The following is a 7,500-nucleotide window of genomic DNA, read 5'->3' as shown; positions in this document are numbered from 1 at the left end:
GGTTAGACGGATGATCCGATCGCACCAAGACTGGGCGGTTAGGACGAACGGTTGGGAATGACCCAAAGGGCACGAGTTGTCAAGAGTCATGAGTGTTCAAAGGTTGTGAGTTGCCAAAGGGTGTCAGGGACCAAAAGGTACGAGTTACCAAAGGTTGCGAACATCAACAGGTACGAGGACCAAGAGGCACGATTGGCCAAAGGGTGCATGTTCCAAACGGTGTCTTTCGGGACAGGTTAGGACCGATCCTTATGGATCAGCCTATGGCTTGTCTAGTTAAGACAAGGTCACGGTTTGTCTAAGCCAAGGTAGAGTCGCAAGGTCTGACCGGTTGCTAAGCCTTCCGGATTAGGCTTGAGGCTTACTAGGCCGATTGGATCCAGGCCTAAGGCCGGATCAGGTAAGGGAGTCCGTTGGGCCATTGAGCCGGACTCCATTGGCCGGTCGCACCTAGATTCTATCCGGATAGACGGATTGGTCTTTGGGGACGATCCGGATCTGTTCGTGTGTTCTGTTATCTATTCTGGACTATCTATCTGATTCTAAGTCAAGGGGTGGTTGGTTGAATGACTTAGGATACGGTAGGTAGGTTCATACGTTTTATGATTATGTTGACTGAGGTTTATCTAAGTTCTAGGAACCAAGCCAAGCATTGTAGAATCAATCCGTTCTATTCTCGGTTATGATTAATGCTTATCTGGTTGTGGTTTCAGGAACTAAGGATGGTTCTGGTCAAGCCAAGGAGCCGTGAAGGCTCGGTCAGTGAGAGGCTGTGTAACGTGTGGTTAGATGATGCTAGGGATGAACTAGTGATTGTCTATGAGACTGTTAAGAAGTTGTGTATTGAATCTCATGTTTCTAAGTAATACAAAGTTTATACATTGTTATTCCGCTGTGCAATCTGTTCCTTTGTTTATGAACCTCATATTCGAATATGACTTAGTAACTAATAGACTTAAAAATGGATCAAACAAGCAAAGAAATTAATAAGTAAGCCTGCGGACTCCATAAGGTCGAGAGGCCAGGGTTGGGGTCTTACAAGTTGGTATCAGAGAATGCTTGATTCTAGGATAGTTGGGTTAGGCAGTCCACACACACACGCAGCCAGCTGATTAGGTCTCACGGTGAGGTTTGATTGCTTAGTCTAGGGATTGTTCTTTTTTGTTGATGTTAGTGTGTTTCGTACTAACATTGTCTGAATCCTTAGGCTGGAAAAAGCAAATCGGGAAAGTCCCGAAAGAGTAAGAAAACAGCCGGTCAGTCTAGTCAAGTGGCCATGGACGGGACCAATCTATCCGGATTGCAAACCGATCCGGCCGCAGCTGACACTAGAGACGTGTTGCCAACTGATCAGGCTAATCTTACGGGGACGCAACAGGATGGTCAGGAACATCGGGAGAGTGATGAGGAAGTGGAATCCTCGAACGCTAACCGTGATGGTGACCAGCATGAGAGAGTGGCCGATGGAACGGCTAATGTGCCCGCAACACTGTCCAAAGAGGACTTGTTAGAGGCCATGAAGGTAATGGGGACTCAGGTTGTGGCTACGACCACCCCCAACACCAATGGTCCAGTTGTGGACACGGTTGAGGTGATCGAGATCGATCCACCGGAAAAGTCTGGAAAGAAGGTGGACTATCTGAGTCTGCTTCAACATTTATCCAGGTTGGGTACGAAGCATTTCTTCGGTAGCACCGACCCTATTGTGGCAGACGAGTGGAGGAGTAGGTTGGTCCGAAATTTTCAATCAACTCGCTCTCCAGTGGATTACAGACGCGACATTGCGGTTCACTTCCTGGAAGGGGACGCGCATAACTGGTGGCTTGCAGTGGACAAGCGCACCAATGGGAGTCTGGAAAATTTTGCGGATTTTGAAGTTGAATTCAACCGCAAATACTTCCCTGCTGAGGCTTGGGATCGTCTGGAAGCTCAGTTTCTAGATTTGGCCCAAGGCCGCAGGACCGTACGGGAGTACGAAGAAGAGTTCAACCGGCTCAGACGGTTTGTTGGAAGAGAGCTGGAGGACGAGGCAGTCCAGGTCCGTAGGTTCATCCGAGGCCAAAGGCCCGAACTGAAGACCCATTGCTTGATCCGCACTTTCAACACCATCGGAGAACTGGTGGAACGGGTGGCTTTGCTAGAGTCTAACTTGGCTGAAGTCACAGTCTGGCCCGTCGGGCAAAACAAATGATAAAAAGAGGAAGTGGGACCAGGTGGACGGAGGTAAGACCTCTGGTGGCCGACCTACATGTCCCAAGTGTGGAAAGAATCATCCCGGTGAGTGCTGGAAGGCCATGGGGGCTTGTGTGCGATGTGGCAGCATGGTTCACACGATCCAAAACTGCACTCGACCAAACCGATTCTCAGACCAGTCCAGTGGCAGCGGCTCCGTGACTTGCTTCCTATGTGGCAAGACTGGACACTACAAGTCGGATTGTCCTAAGCTACAAGGAGGACAAGGGAAGGGCCGTGGAGACACAGGCAAGTCGACCCAGAGTAGGCCGACCACAACACCAAGGGTGTATGAGCTGTCCCGGGACGACGGTGCTTCTGGATCGTTTGATTCGATCTCTGGTAATTCCTAAATTTTTCTTTTTACATTCAAGTAGAAAATGCTTGGTATGGAACCTAGAATGTCTAGGGGATTCTGATGAGGGTCTCTGTTAGGAACCCTCATGATTGGTGGTGTGGAAACCCACGTACTTTTCGACACAGGGGCTACACATAGTTTTGTGAGTCCGGGACTGGTCGGAAAGGGTCTGTTCTGTCTGGACGCTGGAGATAATTTTGGGATAGTGAGGGCGGCCGGAGGGCAAGCCATGAACTCACTAGGTCTCATGTCAAATATCCCAGTGTCAATACAGGGAAAGGTATTCCCTGTGGATTTGGTCTGTGTCCACCTAAAGAATCACGAAGTGATCCTAGGTATGGACTGGTTGGGAAAGTATCGGGCCACTCTCGATTGCCATAAAGGTCGTGTGCAATTGGAGACTGGGCTTCGACCGATCCAGTACCAATGTCTGTGTCCGGCTCAAGAGAAAGTAGTGGTTTCAGCAGTTCGAGCGATTCGGATGTTGGAACAGGGTTGTCAGTCCTTTTTGGCTACAATTACAACTACAGAGCCGGGCAGTTCTGTCTGTCTGAAAGACCTTTCAGAGGATTCGTTGGTGTCGAAGTTCCCAGATGTGTTCCAGGTACCTCAGGGTGTCCCCCCTGATAGGTCGGATCCATTTACGATTGAACTAGAGCCAGGGACAGCTCCGCTGTCCAAGAGTCCGTACCGGATGGCTCCGGCCGAGATGGCCGAGCTAAAGAAGCAATTGGAAGAATTGCTTGACAAGGGGTTCATACGGCCAAGTAGCTCCCCTTGGGGTGCACCAGTCCTCTTCGTGAGAAAGAAGGATGGTAGCATGCGTCTGTGCATCGACTATCGAGGGTTGAACAGGGTCACTGTGAAGAACAAGTACCCGTTGCCCAGGATAGACGAACTGTTGGATCAACTCAAAGGAGCCAAGTGGTTTTCCAAGATTGATTTGGCTTCAGGGTATCATCAGATCCCTATAGAGCCAAATGATATTAGGAAGACGGCATTTAGGACCAGGTACGGTCATTACGAGTTCGTAGTGATGCCGTTCGGTCTGACCAATGCACCTGCCGCTTTCATGAAAATGATGAACAGCGTGTTCCGAGATTTCTTGGATGAATTCGTGATCATCTTCATTGATGATATCCTAATTTATTCCAAGGATGAGGAATCTCATAGGAAACACTTGAGAGCCGTGCTGGAACGATTACGAGAACACAAACTCTATGCTAAACTCAGTAAATGTAGCTTTTGGCAGAAGAGTATTGGGTTCCTCGGCCATATTGTTTCCGATCAGGGCATCTCGGTGGATCCAGAGAAGATCAGGGCAATCAAGGATTGGCCCCGACCACGCAGTGCTACGGAAGTCAGAAGCTTCTTAGGGCTGGCAGGTTACTATAGAAAGTTTGTGAAAGGATTCGCAAGCTTGGCTCAGCCTATGACGCGGTTGACTGGGAAGGACGTTAAGTTCACATGGGCTGAAGAGTGTGAGGAATGTTTCTCCGCACTTAAGAACATGCTGACTAGCGCACCCGTCCTAGTGCTTCCGGAGGCCGACCAACCATATGTGGTCTATACGGACGCGTCCATCACTGGACTAGGTTGCGTATTGACCCAGCATGGGAAAGTCATTGCCTATGCGTCCAGGCAGTTGAGGAAACATGAGGGAAACTACCCCACCCATGATCTCGAAATGGCTGCGGTAGTATTCGCCTTAAAGATTTGGCGATCATACTTGTATGGCGCCAAAGTTCAGATACTTACGGACCATAAGAGTCTTAAGTATATATTCACCCAGCCTGAGTTAAACTTAAGGCAGAGGAGGTGGATGGAATTCGTAGCTGACTACGATTTGGACATCACCTACTATCCGGGAAAGGCTAATCTGGTAGCAGACGCTTTGAGCCGGAAGAGGGCTGATGTATCGGCCGAACGGGAGGCGGACGACCTGGACGGTATGGTCCGTGCTCTGCGGCTGAATGTGCTGACTACGACAACCGAAGCTTTGGGGTTGGAGGCGGTTAACCAAGCCGACCTGCTTACTCGAATCCGGTTGGCTCAAGGTCAGGACGAGAACCTGAATAAGGTTGCTCAGAATGATAGGACGGAGTACCAGATCGCAAAGGATGGTACCATCCTAGTAAACGGTCGGATCAGTGTTCCTAATGATAGGAGTCTAAAGGAAGAGATTATGAGGGAGGCTCATAAGTCCAGATTCTCGGTTCATCCTGGGCGACCAAGATGTACCAGAACCTTAAGAAATTCTATCATTGGATCCGTATGAAGGCAGATGTAGCGGAATGGGTGGCCAAGTGTTCCACTTGCCAACTCATCAAAGCAGAACATCAGGTGCCTAGTGGGTTATTACAAAGCTTGCCTATTCCGGAATGGAAATGGGATCACATCACAATGGACTTTGTGACCGGGTTCCCTACCACGAGGAATAAGAAGGATGCGGTTTGGGTTGTGGTTGATCGACTAACCAAATCAGCACACTTCCTGGCTATCAAGAAGTCGGATGGGGTAGATCAGATTGTACGTAAGTACATTGATGAGATCGTCCGACTACATGGTGTGCCGGCAAGCATAGTCTCGGATAGGGATTCAAGGTTCACATCTTACTTCTGGAAGGCTTTCCAAAAGGCCTTAGGAACAAGGGTGAACATGAGTACAGCCTATCACCCACAGACGGATGGACAGTCTGAACGTACGATCCAGACATTGGAAGATATGTTGCGAGCATGTGTTCTAGACTGGGGTGATTCCTGGGAGAAACATCTACCTCTGGTAGAATTTGCTTACAACAATAGTTTCCATAGTAGTATTGGCATGTCGCCATACGAAGCTCTGTATGGGCGTCCATGCAGGACACCCCTATGCTGGACCCAAGTTGGGGAACGCAGCATGATTGGTCCGGAGATTGTCGAAGAGACAACCGAAAAGATCAAGTTCTTGAGGGACAAGATGAGACAGGCACAAGATCGCCAAAAGAACTATGCAGATCGAAGAAGGAAAGATCTCGAGTTTCAAGTAGGTGACTTGGTGTATCTCAAAATGATTACCTTCAAAGGACGAGTCCGAATTTCCGGGAGACGGAAGTTAGACCCGAGATACTTGGGGCCGTTCAAGGTCATTGAAAGAGTTGGGATGGTGGCCTACAAGTTGGACTTGCCGGCCAAGATGGACGCATTTCATAATGTGTTCCACGTCTCCCAACTTCGGAAATGTTTGACGGACCAAGACATCGCTCTTCCTGCCATTCCAGACGATCTTGGTAAGAACCTAACCTTGGAAACGAGGCCAGTTCGAATCATAGATAGGATGGAAAAAGCAACAAGGAAGAAGACGGTCCAGATGGTCAAGGTCGTCTGGGACTGTAATGGTCAGGATATAATCACTTGGGAGACCGAAGCTAGAATGAAAGCAGAGTACCCAGAGTGGTTGGACCAGTTTGTTTCCGAGGAAGCATTCGATTCGGATTCGAGGACGAATCCATCCCAAGGGGGGGAGACTTGTCACGCCCCCAATCCTGAATAGGATTGTTGGGACGGCCATGGTTCGAGGAAACGTACAAGCCAGTCTTGAGACATCAAGGCAAGCGTTCCATGGTCGAGAAAGAAGGTTAAGGATATAAGGAAACTTAGACTTAACCTTATACGAGCTAAGTGTCAGCTAGGACGAGTAAGACGGTAGCTAGGACGAAGTGGACGAGTAGCTCGGCCAGCTCAAGGAAGCTAGGTTCAGTTCACTCCAGCTCAGTCCCTACTAAGTCAGCTCCACTAGCTGGACTACTAGCTCACTCAGCTGAGGCAGCTGAGTGTCAGCTCATCTCAGCTAGACGGACTGTCCGGGCTTTAGGCCGATGGTCCGGGTCTGGGTCAGTGGCGGGCTGGGAGGTCCGGCCATGAGGCCATGGGCTGTTGGGTCCTTGGGCAAGGCTGTGGGCTGTGTCCAGAGGCCTGGGGCGTGGGTTGGGCTTGTGGCCGACCCCAAACCCAATCAGAAAGGGCGAAGGGATGCAAGTGGCCGAAAGGGGGCAACTCTTGGCCGATGGTGCCCATTCGCTAGCAAGTCGTGCCTGTTCGTGGGGCAAGACTTACCCCCTCGTTTTCTATAAATATGGGGGCTCTCTGGTCGATTTCATTATCCAATTCCAGAGTAAAATACTCAGAGAAAAACGTAGAGAGAAAGAAAGAGAGAAAGAGAGAGTTCCGGCCAAGAGAAAGGCCGATTGTGGTGGTGTTGTGTTCCGGCGACTCTGATCGTTTGAGAACTAACTCCGGTCAAGAATGGGAGATCAAGACAAGGAGAAGAGCATGGAGAACCCAGACGTGGTTCACAAGGTATGTGATGGGCCGTGGCTCCATCAGACCGAACGGACGGTCCATGCGACCGCACCGCGGCTCTGGTCGGTTCCTAAGTCCCATCCGGCTCTCCTTATCTATTTCAATTCGTTTCTCTTCTCTTCTCTCTGGTTAAACACGAAAGGTTGTGTTGGTTGAGTCCAAGGGACACGTCCCTAGGCTTTGGCCGAACATAACCAGACCGCTAGCCTTGACACGGGTCGGTTAGACGGATGATCCGATCGCACCAAGACTGGGCGGTTAGGACGAACGGTTGGGAATGACCCAAAGGGCACGAGTTGTCAAGAGTCATGAGTGTTCAAAGGTTGTGAGTTGCCAAAGGGTGTCAGGGACCAAAAGGTACGAGTTACCAAAGGTTGCGAACATCAAAAGGTACGAGGACCAAGAGGCACGATTGGCCAAAGGGTGCATGTTCCAAACGGTGTCTTTCGGGACAGGTTAGGACCGATCCTTATGGATCAGCCTATGGCTTGTCTAGTTAAGACAAGGTCACGGTTTGTCTAAGCCAAGGTAGAGTCGCAAGGTCTGACCGGTTGCTAAGCCTTCCGGATT

Source organism: Brassica napus, unplaced genomic scaffold, assembly GCF_020379485.1.
Source record: "Brassica napus cultivar Da-Ae unplaced genomic scaffold, Da-Ae ScsIHWf_3058;HRSCAF=3863, whole genome shotgun sequence".
Classification (NCBI taxonomy): Eukaryota; Viridiplantae; Streptophyta; class Magnoliopsida; order Brassicales; family Brassicaceae; genus Brassica; species Brassica napus.
This window is presented reverse-complemented; position numbering follows the sequence as displayed.